At 31.9% G+C, this 15,608-nt stretch overlaps 1 pseudogene; it reads left to right on the forward strand.

The window, feature by feature from the left end:
* Positions 1 to 4,979: 4,979 nt before the first annotated feature.
* Positions 4,980 to 11,295, forward strand: LOC120213533 (annotated as a pseudogene).
* Positions 11,296 to 15,608: the final 4,313 nt, after the last annotated feature.

Here is a 15,608-nt window from a genome sequence, read left to right on the forward strand (position 1 = left end):
CTCGTATACATGCCAGCTAGAACTTTTAGAACACAGTAGGATGTCATCATTGTTACGTGTAAATATTTCCTTGGTGATTGATGCCAAGCTCAACTCCTTACTCATTTTCCTCCTTTTACCTACGCGTGAAAATCATCACTCACTAAGTATAAACTTAGTGAGGCAATCATATGAATATTTAAAGCAATGCAACACATAAATTTAAACGAATAACCATATTCAATGCAATATGGTCACTTTACATGTATTCCAACAATGTTACCATATATTAACATGATATAATTGGATATCAAGTTTCTTACCAATATACTTACCAATAAAACATAGCCCAAAATATAACTTTATGAGGACCCCCGTTTAGGAGTCAAATATTGCACCGTAGTTTTGAGGTCGAGCCTTGCTCGTCTAATAATGCACCGTAGTGCTGAGGTCGGGCCTTGCCCACCTTATACACCATAGTGTTTTGTACCATATTTCTTTGTTAGACACTATGAGGCCTGCACTATGTGCCTTCGCTATACACTCTAGTGCTACCTAATATGCAGCTGCTAGACTCTATGGCATGCCATTAATATCACTGACCCTCAATAACATGCTTGGGCATATAGTCTATTTTTATTTGATCCATCCATGGAAAAGTATACCAATACCATTTAACCTTTGGGCAGTTCATTCCCGAATAACATTTATGATATACATCATATGTAATAGACAGTGATCAATACATTCTATATTCACCTTTGACATATTTAGAATATATCAATTACATGATAAATTCCATAAATACCATGACAATATAATTAAGGTAGACTTATAGCAAGTCCTACCCAATGATGTATAAACATCCATGTATAATATTATGCATGCATTGCACTATTTTTGAAATTATATGTAAGTCAAAATATAATCCTCACTATTCTTTTACTTGATTCTTTGCTTCTAATTAGGATAAATCCCAAATTTTGTCATAATTTCATATTCTGGCAATTTGCACTACCTTTAAAGAAATATTATTATGTATTAATATAAACCTTTAAAAAATAGTCCATTTATACCACTAGAAACTATACTCAAATACAAATCTATCCATATAAGGAACTCCTTCTAGTTCAATTTGTACAATTTATGGTGAATTTTTAAAGTTGACCGACATAATCTGTTTTGAGCAGAATCTGCTGTCCCATTTTCTGACCTATCCTCGATTAAAAATTCATATATTTTTGCATACACAACGGAATTAGTTTAAGTTTATTATAAATAAAACTATACTGGTATAATAATCCAATGGTATAAAAAAACATCCTCTAATCATTTTTTTAGAATTTATAGTGATTTTCTAAACTTACTGTCCATAACATAAATTCTAAGCAGATTTCACCAATTTGCATTTTCAACTTGTTTACTAATTCTATTAGTTCACCAAATGCACATATATGCATGCATCACAAATCACATAATATTTTTGGAGTTTCTTCTTACTGTAGTAACTCTGTCACTGGCTCATCGCAAGTCAATGTTTGTTCAATAACATAAGTATAAATTGAATTTGCACTCACCTGGTGTCCTTAGCTTGCAACCTTCCTTAGAATTTATCATTTCATCCTTAAGCTTCTCCTTAGCTTTAATAATATTTGATCTTGATTTCAATCACTCAATATCTAAATGAACATCATTACAAACATATACAAATTCAAACCAAATGTTAGAATCTTACTAATATAGGCATACTTTGGAAAATAAATTCCTAACAAATTTTTCGGTGCTTGTTCGATACAATTTCCATGTCACAACATAAATGTTGACCTTAATACTTCTAATTGACCACTCAAGTTCCTTTTATCCCAACTTCACATAACATTTTCACTTAAGCTCCCAACATTTCCATTTTTTTATTTAAACCTCAACTTTTATAAGCTTTCCAAAATAATCCAATTTCACATCATAACTTCAATTTCAACACTCAAACATTAATTTCCAGTATAGTACATAAAATATTGAACAATTACACAACAATCCACAACTTTTCCAAAATTATCAATTTGGTCCCCCTGACTTTTTAAAAATTACATAATGGTCTCAAAATTTCTAAGGCTTGTAGAATACTTCTTACATTTCCAGCCCCTACATAATTTTTCAATAATTTTTCTCATCCTCTATAGTCAAGGTCGAATGCTTTGAATGTTCAAGATTAGAGTTTTCATAATTTTACTCAATTTTGATTCGATTCAAGCATGAAATCAACTTTGATTAAATCTCTACAATCAAAGACCTAAATTAATTTCATCAAAACACATCTTTCCCCTAAAGCTAGGGTTTGGCCGAAACTTTATAGGTTCATATAACCATGTAAAAGTGATTTTAATCATCATTCATGCTTGGAAATGATTATACAACCTAAAAAATAAAAATCATTCATCAATTCCATAAACCTTAATGTGAACATAAATCATAGAATTTGGGATCTTTGAACACAAACCAAATTAGCAAACAATAATGATACCAAATGATAGCATTTTTCGAATAGAACAATTTTCTATTTCACGACATGATCCAAAATCCAAAGGAAATTGCTCAAAAATGAAAAATAAAATGTCTCTTACCTTGGTGTGAAGCACAAAATGTTTGCTGAAAAATGTCTTGGTTTCATGAAATTTTGGTTAATTTCATGTTAATTTAGCCTTTATTTAAACTTAAATGAATAAAATATTCATTTAATGAGAAATGTCCATTTTACCCTTAATGAAACTTTATATTTACCTTAATACCAAGCCACATAAACCTTATCATCTTCCAAAGTCAAAGATGGAAAATATATTTTGCCTTTACAACTTTGCCCATGCCATTTTCCAAAAATTTCAAACTTGCCATTTATCATCCAACGATCCAATTTGAACATGGAAATAAATTCTCAAATCAAATGCTCGATATTATTTTCCATCATTTTAAAATGTGGAAATAATATTTCTAAGATTAATTTATCATCCTTCTAATTTTCTAAAAATTTCTATTATGTCTGATTTACTGAATTTTTACCGGACTTTAACACTTTCTAGTTTTTAGCACAATTTCCAGATCAAAAATCTGATTTAAATAAAATCCCACATTCAAGAGTTAAATATCCATTTAAGTAATAATTTTTTTGGGAAAATTACCACTTAGATCCCTAAATATTTTCTAATTCTCTACTTTGGCCACTAAGCTTTCAAAATTTATATTTTGGTCATTTACCAAAATTTTGGGGTATTACGCAGTCGTTTATTTTTTTAACAAAAAGAAGATGAATTTGGAACATATGAATACTCAGGGACCATTTTGTAACTTTTAATAGTTGGGAGACTAAACAAAATATTACCCTATAGTCAGGTGACCATTTTTTTAACTTTTAATAGTCAAAGGACTTAACAAAATAGTAACTATAGTAGGGGGATCATTTGTGTACTTTACCCTTAATTTAATTGTAAAATTTAAGTAATAAAAGTTTTATAACGTTGAAGCTATTATATATAAATATTATATTGAGTAATTTTATTTTGATTCGCATATCATTATTACATTTAGACTTTATCTAAATTATAATTTTAATTCTGACTATAATTATACCAATATATTCGTATTAATTATAATTATATTACAAATATATATTTATTTTATATAATATTTAATTTATATTTTAGTTGATTAATTCGAAAAGAGCACGTAAAGGGAAAGCATATATTGGTTAGAATATACTTAATTTTTATTTTATTTGGTTAATTAGAAGAGACCACGTATTTTTTTAACTTGATTTTTTTAAAAGTTTTAAGTTGATTTAAATATCTTAACCAGCCATTCGAATACATTTATTTTAGTTAATTTGATTTTTTTATTAAATTGATTAAAATCTCAATTAAATATATTTTATCAATCAATTATTACTATTAGAATTTGTTTATTTATAAACAAATTAATTTATATATTATTTTTAATTATTTTAAATATATAATACATAGTAAATATATAACATATTTTTAATAATCTTAAATATATTTTAATTTTTTTTTTATAAAAAAGAATAATCAATTACTATCTAATCGATTTGATTATGTTAATTATCTGACAAGAATTCATCAATTTAATTAGAGAAAATTAGAATTAATTTCTCTACATGTCCTTAAATTATAACTCTAATTTTAAATTGGTCTGTAAACTTTTGAACATTTTAATTTCATCATCAAACTATGACTTTCGTTCTAAATTGGCATAATTCCAAAAATAGCCCCTAATGTTTACTAAAATTGTCATTTTGGTCCCTTGTTCTTGTTTTAGAGTATTTTGGACCCAACATTTCACTTTGGGGCAAAAAGCTTCCTCTATAGATGAAAACTATTAGTTAACACATAGTTAATGCTCCAAAATAAGATCCTTTTTTAACCTAAAATCAAATGTTGAGGGCTAAAATTCCTCAAAACAAATGAATAAAGTGATTATTCTGTCAAATATTATGACCATTTTTACCCTAAAATAAAATGTTAGGGGGCAAAATGACTATTTTGATAAACATTGGAGACTAATTTTTGACATTATGCTTTCTAAATTAATCCATAAACTTTTGTACACTCTAAATTCATAATCATTTTGAAAGATTTTGGGGATGTTATTTGAATGTTCAAAAGTTTAGAGAGCAATTTAGAATGATAGTCATAATTTATAAAATACAAAAAATTAGAATAAAAATTATAATTTAAGGATGGAATTAGAAAATTTGAAAACTAATTTAAAGATCATAATTTAGGGACGTGTGGGGTCCTAATTTCCCATTTAATTTTGTATAAACCATTATAATATATTTTTTATTATTTAATTAGAATACGGGTTACTTCAAACCGGGTTGGAGTTTAACACGTTGTTAACAATTTTATTAAAAAAAAATGCGATTCAAAGAATGCGAAACAAAAGAAACTTCTAGAGACTGAGAAAAATTGTACCGAAAAGAAAAGGCTTGAAAAATTACTAGAAATGCACGAAAATCCCAAATCTAATTTCTGAATGTAAACCCTAACCCTAACCCGAATTCATCTGTTCGGATCCAAAACTTTCCCCCGCTTTCTGAATCTCCGTTTCTCCCTCTTCTTCCCCGGAGGCTGAAACCTCTTATTCTAGGCCTTCACTTTAAATTTTATTGCTTTTACTTTCTTTTCTGTTTTTTGTTACAGATATAGATGGGATATGTGTTAATTGTACGGAAAATAGAGAAATAACGATAGTGATATCGATAGAGTTATAGATAGAGAAAGAGAGTTTAGAAAGAAAGAGATGGAGAGTGGGCCAGGATCAGATGGGGGAGGGATCGGGTCTATAGTATGGGTACGCCGGAGGAACGGTTCATGGTGGCCGGGGAAGATACTGGGACCTGAAGAGTTACCATCTTCTCACCTTATGTCTCCAAGGACCGGAACTCCGGTCAAACTTCTTGGCAGAGAGGACGCCAGTGTGTAAGTCTCTTATTTATTTTTTCCATTTTTTATTTGTGAATTTTGTTGTCTTCATTTGTTTTAGCATTGCCAGACAGAAACTTTACAAGTAATTTTCAATGTAACTAACATAGAACTTCTATCTTGATGTTTATACGCCTACAGTAGTTTGGGACTCAGGATAGAATAGAACTAGTGGAAGAATAGAGAATAATGAGAATTATATAAAGTGAGAATGACCCTACAAATATAAGAAATAAACTATAAATAAAGTATTATGATGATGCGCCGTGATATGATCTCAGATCTGATTCATCTTTAGTTTGCTTAGGAAGTTGTGAGTGATCAATTTTTTTTACTTCTTAGTCTAGTCCTTTGTCACCCTGCAAAGAGTTCTGTGAAGATCTAAATTCTAAATATGGGTATTTGTCATCTGGTATGGTTTATAGGGTTTGAATGACATGTATCAATACATTATGATTTTCAATTAAAGAGAGACGAATAGGGTGGAAGACTAATCAGAGCTTCAATTAATATTTAATTCATCTATACCAAAAGTTATTTGTAAAACACTAGGACCAGTACCTCCACATACCCATGCCCATTTTTATTTTCTTGATGGCACATTATATGTTGTCTTTGCTCAATGAAGGGCTCATGTAATGCTTTGACGTCATTAATGTCCTTAAAAAATGCTTAGACTATTATGTTAGTTAAGAATGCCAAAATGGAAATGACTTTATCCCTTGTGCATTGTTCTTGTTGAATTTTTATTTCCCTATCTATGGGCTTTAAAATCTTTTCTAGCAGGGGTACCTAAAATATTTGTTATCTTATTTCATTTCTTCTTTTTCATCCATGTTGGAATAAGAGATGTCATGGTGATGTATTCTAAATTTACATGAAAGATACAAGACAAAACTAATTTTTAGAAGTGTGGGGAAATTATGCAGTAATTTGTACACAATAAAAGCGACTTGCATTATTTCCACCATTTTGCAACTGTATTTTGTGGTCATTTTTAATCTGAGGGTATTCCTGGAATGTCCATTTGCTTTATCGTCTTCTGTTTTGTGTATTATATTTTATGGATATAGTCTTTATGCCATGGCTAATTTTTTCGTTAACCTCATTTTGATTAGAATATTTATGATATATAATTTTCTGTTTCATTTTCACTTTATTTTTCATGTAACATTTTTTCATTCCTTTTTTTTTTTGTCTTCTCAGTGATTGGTACAATCTAGAAAAGTCTAAGCGTGTGAAGGCATTTCGATGTGGGCAGTTTGATGATTGCATTGAAAGGGCAGAATCTTCACAAGGTATGCCACCCAAGAAAAGAGAGAAATATGCTCGACGGGAAGATGCTATCCTTCATGCACTTGAACTTGAAAAGGAATTGTTGAAAAAACAAGGAAAATTTGACAGACCTTCCTATGCAAAAAGTAAACCTTCTGGTTCTGCTAAAAAGGATTCTGGAGGTTCTGATATTAGTAATGGAAAACCTGGAAACTCAAAATCAAATCAATCCAGGAGTCAAGATACTTCCACCAAGGGTGGGACAGTGAGCAGCACTGTACACTTGAAAGAACATGTCGAAAATCAGCCAAGTTGGAAAAATATTTCTGCTGAAAATTTACCCCGGATGAGAGGATTGCATGACTTGGGGATCAAGACTGCATATGCAAAACAAAAGCATACATCTTTGGTTCCTATGGATGTTGATGAGACTCTATCTCCTTCAAGAAAGGTTTCTATTGTGGGAAGAACCAATCACATTAATGGTAAATCTTGTTTAGATGAAATGAAAGGTTACATAATGGGTTTACTGAACATTGTTTGGTTAATATATGTAGCAGGAGGAACCCTTTTGTTCAAGTATTGCAGAACACTGCAAAATTAGAAGTCTCTCATTTTTTTTTTGCAGCATGACATTTGTGTTGTTTCTACTTCGATTTCAGGAGGAGAGAAGAGGCAAGGTGTTTCGCGAGCAAAGAGAAGCAGATGCATGTACTTCCCACCTGAGTCATTTGATGCCTCAGATTATAAAGAAATTCATCCAAACCAGATTGAGATGTCACCTCCCCATTTTGTGGATTGTGATTCTTATCCTTTTCCTAGTCACATGATTGAAGATAATACTAGCGAGTTCTTGGAGGATGTTGAATCTGGTTCTTCTGAATCAACTTCCTCTGATTCTGAGTCAGTGTCTGATTCATCTGAGACTGAACCAGATATGGATGAGGATATCACTTCACACTCAGGTTAACTGATCTTATTCATAATCCTAGTTTCATGTTTTATTCTGGGAAGATTATTATTCTTAATTCTGGTTTCATGTTTTATGCTGGGAAGATTATCTTGCACCCTAGATAAATTTTCTTTCTCCTTTAGGATTAAGCATCTCCTGCAGACATGCAATCCTTCTGTTGCTGTTACTTGACTTGAGAACCTTATGATTCCCATGCTGTTTTCAATTACCTATGTTGCTCAAACTCAGATGCAGGTGTTAGGTGTCTGTATGTGCTAAAGTGTCTAGTTCATCAATTGCCCTAAAATCAAAGCTTTATGGATACAGATAAATGGATCTAAAACTATGATATAGGTGTGGAGAATCATTATAAATTCAATATAATGGAAATTTTTATTGAACCATTAACGGGCTTTCAAATATTATTGTACATTTCAATTTTCTAAAATGGCTTCCGACTTTAAAACCTTTCCGAATCTTTTTGAGCTCAAATGCTCTAGTTAACCTCCTTGTTGGCCCATAAAAGTAGATAAATCAAGTGTCCTAATTGACCTAAAACATGCCAAACCCAAACAAAATAAACCAAACGGACGAAAAAAACATGTATGTTGGTGGAGAAAACAAGATAAAAAGTACTCATGTCATTGACCTTGGACTTTTGTCTTTTAAATGTAGTTTCGGACCCAAAATTTTGATTATTTTCTCTTCTGTTTCTTGTGTGCATTTCGATGCTTCTCCAATTTTCCTTCTCATGTTATTTTCATTCTCTTTCTTCATCTTTCTCTTGCATCTACCTTGAGAATCCAAACCATATCCCATACTGATATCTATGTCGAGTCGTATTGACACAAGTGCTCCACCTAATATGCCGTGTCTGAACAACAAAGCTTTGTACATCATTAATGGTGTTTCTTTAGTTCTAAACATGTAATTGTTGGTTGTTAAGTAATATTTGGAATTCTCTTCGATATGAAAATGTAATTACTGTTGTAAACCTTGCTCATGATGTATATGTATTTGATTGTAGTTAAAATGAATTATAGATTAATGTGGTCAAATTTCATGGTTGAAATATAATGCTGGACTTAATCAATAGCAGAGATCTAGAATGGAATTGAAAGTTCATTTCTTGGCTACATGCCTACATATGAAATTAAAATTTCTCCTTGTTTAGACATTTCTAGTGGCTGAGCCAAGTTATATTGAGATGCCAATATTAAATCATGCATGAAAATAGTAGAAATTTCCAGGGCCTATATATGTTTGCATTCTATGTTGAATTTGACTTAATTTGCAAGACCAAAATTTAGGAAATTGAGTATTCTTGGGGTCCATGGCCCCTTGTAGTCTTGACTTCCATCCATTGTTGCCCTTGTGATTACCTTAGGAATTTGATGTTTAGTCAAGAACGCACCATGACTTCACTAACTTTTTGTGTGATATTTCTGTGTTTTTCGGACTCGGCATATTAAAACCGTGTTGACAGAACATGGCATTTATGTGTGTGGGTAGGGTTCTAAATTGGATTCTCCTGACTTGTCTGGGAGATGATGAAGAAAGATGGTTGAAAGAAAATGAAAGAAACATGAGATGATTGGAGAAGCATGAAAATACACGAGAAAGATGAGAGAAAATAATAACAATTTGAGTGCTTAGAATTCTTATGCAAATGTGAAAATGTCAAGCTCAAGCACATGACTACTTTTTGTCTTCTTTTTTCTGCCAACTCCCTTTTCCTTTTCTTTTGTCCATTTGGTTCATTTTGCTTGGATTTTGTATTCTTTCGCTCAATTAGGACACTTAAACTTCAGTTTGTCAACTTTTTTCGGCCAACAAATAGATGGATCGTATGTTAGAGGATTCGGGTATAGACGAGTTTTAAATTCAAAATCGGTTTTCAGAAATCGGACCGTACAATTTTATTTGAAAGACCATTCATGATTTGATAAAAAAAAAGCCATTATAATTGACTAAAAATATACTATTATATAAAAGTTGTTATTAGTCTTGGCACCCGTACTTTGTTTTGAATTTGTTTTAGTGGTACTCTCGTGTCTTTGGATATAAGGCAATTGATGACCATATGCATATATGGATACTTGCACACAAGTATGAGAAACATAGGTATTGATAACCCGATGGATTTGATGTTCAGCTCGGGATGCATCATGGCCTGCCTAACTATTGGTATTTGGGTAACCGATTATTCCTTCCCCTCGGTATTTGCTTATTCTTTAAATTCAGGTGCTACTGTATGTAAGGATGTCCAGTTGGGTGACTTCCGAAGACCCGATACACTCGGAGGTGGAAGCATGGGCCAGGGAGAGTCTGATGAGTCATCTCTTTCTGGTGAGACGTCTCACTTTTACTCTCATGGTCATCTTTCTATGAACGAAGCTGTGTCCAAATGGCAGTTAAAAGGGAAAAGGAACATACGGAATCTTTCAAAAAGATCCATGGATGTTGCAGAGGTAAGAGGTTATGATGGATCTGCTCATGGGGCGTATCATGAAGAAAGGAGAACTTTCAGAAAAAGGCCATTAGGTCATAGTTCTCATTTAAATCACGACTTCGACGATGATGTTGATGTGACTGATTTGAGTGCAAAAGATTTTGGGACCCAAATGGTTGGATTTGATGATAGAAGATGTTTGCGTACACCAAGGGATACATCCAGAAGAAGTTTTAGTTTCAATCATAACATCACTGATTGGGAAGGCATGTCTTGGGAGAACCATGCTGCTGTGGGAAGAGAGTGGGAGGGCAAAGTGTGGCACTTTGATCCGATATTCGCCGCCCATCATAATTTCCGTGGGAAAGGAAGATCTATGTTGATGGATGTGGATTTGAAAGTCCAAGCAAGCTATCAGAAACAACCTGTGCCTATTGTTTCATTGATAAGCAAGTTGGATGGGAAGGCCATAATAGGGCATCCCATTCAGATTGAAGCTCTAGAAGACGGTTCAAGTGAGACCCTTCTCCCCACTAATGGATATTTTAGTAATGGAGGACTAAACAACAATGATGCAAATGCTTCACTTCCGCCTGCGTGGAGGACTGCCAAGAGGACCAATTTTAGGGTCCCACGGCCTCATCGACCATTTGAATTGGGTAATTATGAAGGGGCTGAATACCGGTCCTTGGACCATGAAGGCAAACCCTCTTTCAAGAAAAATACAATATAGGAAGTTCCGACTATAGGGCAGGCCTGGTTAAAACTCGTGTTCCACACTTTCCGACCGACAGGAAGTTCCAAAAGAAGTTACCGAAGAAGGTAAGCTTATTTTCTAACGAGAAAACAAGAGCTCTGTCATCAATTGGTATAGAACGTAATCTCAGTTTGAAGTGTATACGCGGTAGCGATAACCACGAAATGGATGGAGTAATCAAACCAGAGTCTTCTGGACCTACAACAGTGGCTTGCATACCTGTGAAGCTAGTATTCAGTAGGTTACTTGAAAAGATCAATAGGCCACCATCAAAAGCAGTTGGTAAAGTGATCCTCTCCAGTAGTGATGCTGTATAGATAACATTGTACATTGATACGATGAAACATTAAATACTGTTAGCAAAATAAGCATTGCTAATTTCTTTTTTTATTTGACAAAAGCATTCACTCCAACACTACATTTTCACTCCAACACTACATTGTCAGGTGCATATGTTGGAAATATTAATTGTTCTGGGGATTTTAGGTTTATCATCAAGTCGATATTCGAGTCGAGTTGAAATTTGATAATCTTTAGTCTTTCGAAAAACTGAATTTAATTGAGTATTTTATGAATTTTGTGGTTTAATCCATGATTTCTTTATTCCTTAAATTTATCCTTCATTTTAAGTTAATTTTTTATCAAATTTGAATCACATGATCTTAAGCCATCGTAGAATATTTATATACTTTCAAATATTCATTTTGATAACTTCAATTCATAATTTTTTTACTAAAAATATAGTTTCTTTTTTAATTTAATTCATTAATTTTGTAGTTTACTTAATTTGGTCTTTTGATTATAATTCTTTGCAAATTCTTTCTTCACTTCAATTCATTGACTTTTATACCCTCGTCAATATTTTATCTTCAAAATACTTTCTTTAAAAAATAATATCTTAAATATATTTAATAATTTATATTGTATTTGATATAGTAAATAACATTATAATGTGAAAAAAATATAAATATATATATATATATGTATGTATGTATCTTGTATAGTTAGAAAAAGTAAAAAAATTAGAACCAATTTGTATCATAATACTATAAATAAATATAATTAAATTTGTATAGAAACTCGAATAGTTTGACACGAAAAATTTTTAAATTAACTGTGAGTCATAAAATATATTCATTAACGCGAATAACTTAAAATTTTTTAATTTGACTCAACTTGAGTGAATGTTGACCCCTAATTGTCCGAGAGTAAACAGGTGGATTCTTTTGTTTTTGCTCGTCCTTTTCATTTTTACTGTTTTTTACCATTTGTAAATAGGGTCATTTGAATAAATAAATAAAATAGATGGTAAGGTTATGGTTTGAATGATGACAATTGCGTGGTTTAACAATCAGATTAACAAAATTTTCCATCACAACTCCTTCTCGTCATTCATATTAAAGCAGAGCTAAAAGTACACTACAAATAATAAGAACATATGTAACAATTCTTCAAGACCTCTCAAGTTTATATTAGGACTTCAGTAAAATTTGCTACAAGCAATGCATGCAGCAAACATACAATTCACCAGCGTCTCAGATAGGGGTGGGTATGGGTCGGGTTTCCGGTAAATCCGATTGACCTAAAAATTTTATACCCTCTACCTGAAATTCAATCCAACCCGAGTTTACAGTAATTTCATCTGACTCGAAACCTGATCTAACTTTTGAGATAAAATTCGACTCCAATCCGACCCGACCCAAAACAATATAAAATTATTAATTTTATTCAATAAAATATGAATTTAATTAAAAATAATAATATAAAGAGAGGTATTATTACAATTATTCATAAATATATAATATATAATTATATTATTTTCCGGGTCGGATCATGTTAGATATTTTTTATCATAACCCAAAACTCAACTTGAACCAACCTCAAATTAAAAAAAACCTGATTAGATCGGATCGGTTTAAAATTTGTCGGGTTCAAAACCTGACGGGTTCGAATCCCGTGCCTACCCCTAGTCTCAGATTGAAATTTTCTGGTCAAGTGAACTGCCGCCTGTTGTAAGAATCTTCATGTACAAAAACAGGATCTTGAGAGGTCTGGTGGGGTGGAAATTGAGGTAGTCGCATGGGTTCGGAACAGCTGCATTGCCCCCAAGGACCACTTGTGTTCTCTTCAGTGTTCAAGGTGAGGAAATAGAAGACAACGCTTGAAAAGGTTAAGACTAAGGCTATAAATGAGATGAAACATATTGCGAGCTATTTGATATTGACTGTGTCAAAATTCGACTAATTTTCGAATTGAATGGGATCAAAGCAAGTTCAAACTAGACTCGAATTCTTAATTAGTTAAAGTGAATTACATCTTATCGACTTTAGCAACTCAAAAAATAATATTAAATTTTTAGATTTTTAAACTAAATTTGTTAATAATATTAATATTTATATGTTTTTATTTTAAAATATATATAACATAAGACTATGACGTGTTTAAGGTTCAGGTTCGAGCTCGAGTTTAAGTTTCAATTGAGCTAAGTCTCAGAATATTTAGAGTTCAAGTTTTTCGAGCTGAAGTCAAACTTCAATTATTTATTTCTAGTCAAGCTTGAAAATTTTAAGCTCGGAAGCTTTTGAATCGAGTTGAGCTACAATTTTTTATTTCGAGTTTCAGTATAGCTTAATGATTTTAAGCTCGTGAAATTTCAAATCGAGCCGAACTTAATTTTATACTTTTGGAATCTAAGTCAAGGTCTGCTATACTCGGAGTGCAAAACATGGGCAGCTTCCCCCAGCAAAGACTCCGGGTTTCACAACATAACACTAGTAGTTGCCGAAGTTCACACTCTCTTCACCATGTTTAGAGAACCAGTTAGCAAAAGAAGGAAAGCTATACCAGCAAGAACATGGAGTAAGCATTTGATTAATTACCCCAAAACAGATACAGAACATTCATTCCATCTGGAATTTTGGATAAAATATATGAACCAAATATCTTTTACAATTTGTACTTGTCTTTAGAACCATAATGCTGTCAACAACATACTCTTAGGTTAACAATTTATCTCGGACATTTAAAAAGTAGCATGAAATTGTGAATCTAAGCATTGGCCCTAAATTTTAATATGACAGCCAAATTATATGAAACAATAGGGCTTTCCTTAAATGATGGAATACAATTATAAAATTGGTTTTTAAGGGTTCAGGCGCACTGAGGCACAAAAGGTTTCTGGAGTCTATGTGCAAGGCGTGCGCCTTTCGTATGCGAGGCGTACATTTTATGCTAAAAGGTTTATAAATCAATTCTAGACAATATCTACACATATTATCCACAAGTAGTGACGGAACCACGTGGGGGCGGAAGGAGGAAGTAGTCCACCCCAACTTTTATGGTTTAATTATATTTTAAGCCCTTAAAAATTTTAAAACCATTAAAATCAAATCATGATCCTCCAAAAATTTGATGGATTAATTCTTTTTAAGACATTATTAGTTTTCAAATTAAATGAAATTAAGTCTTGCCTCTAGCTTTTTTGGTTTAATTACTTTTTAGGACCACAAGTAGTGACGGAACCACGTGGGGGCGGAAGGAGGAAGTAGTCCACCCCAACTTTTATGGTTTATATTTAAGCCCTTAAAAATTTTAAAACCATTAAAATCAAATCATGATCCTCCAAAAATTTGATGGATTAATTCTTTTTAAGACATTATTAGTTTTCAAATTAAATGAAATTAAGTCTTGCCTCTAGCTTTTTTGGTTTAATTACTTTTTAGGACACGACCATTTTAAAATTAGTGAAATTAAGCCCCAATTCTCCATTTTTTGTGATTTAATTACCTTTTAGAACCTTGTTAGTTTCAAAGATAAGCAACTTGGCCCCTCCCATATTCCATCCTAGTTTCACCTTTGCCCACCAATTCACTCATGAAGCACTTGTCATAACGTTTCCCCTAACAGCTCAGCGGACGAGCGGGATCGGTTAGACTTAAATTTTATTCGAAGAAAAGGGGCGAAATTTGAGTTTTGAAATCGAATACGTAAAAATATCTTTTTAATAAATTTTAGAAAAATCATTTAAAAGATAAAGTTTTGTCTGCGCTTTACCAAATATTCATTTTTAAGAGTTCAGGGGTTGATTACGCGTGGGGAAGGATGAGCACCCCAACAACGCCCATACTAAGCGATTATATTTTGTCTAAATATTAGAAATGAGTGAAATTTACTAAAAAAGATTTTGATTTTGAAAAATGGATCAATTCACTCGGATTTATTTTCAAAGGATGTCTTTTTAATACGAAAAAAATAACGAAGATTGTTATCCTTATTAGTTAGATCACTATCTCCTCAATTCTCCAAATTAAAAGAACATTGCCTTAAAATTTGTTAAAATCAAAATATGGTGACAAATAATAAATGTGATGGATACAACAATTAAGAAACATGAATACATTTAATAAAGAAATAACGTATTAAGTAATATCTATATCTACATATTTATCATTTTATTGGTTTTAAGAAAAAATAATTGAAAAATAATGTCATTTTGTACGAACAATCTTAAAAAAATGTGCTTCCCTTATAGTCGAAAAACTTTTTCATGGATTTCCCACACAAAAAGGCATTGCCTTGATTTTTACTTAATTTTAAAAACAGGATAATATTATATTATTGAATAAAAACCCCTTGACTAAAATGTGACAATCTTCGGAAACAAGTTTCCCTTATAGTTGGAAGTCTTTTCCATATATC

Source organism: Hibiscus syriacus, unplaced genomic scaffold (genome assembly GCF_006381635.1).
Source record: "Hibiscus syriacus cultivar Baekdansim isolate YM2019G1 unplaced genomic scaffold, ASM638163v2 tig00110029_pilon, whole genome shotgun sequence".
Taxonomy (NCBI): domain Eukaryota; kingdom Viridiplantae; phylum Streptophyta; class Magnoliopsida; order Malvales; family Malvaceae; genus Hibiscus; species Hibiscus syriacus.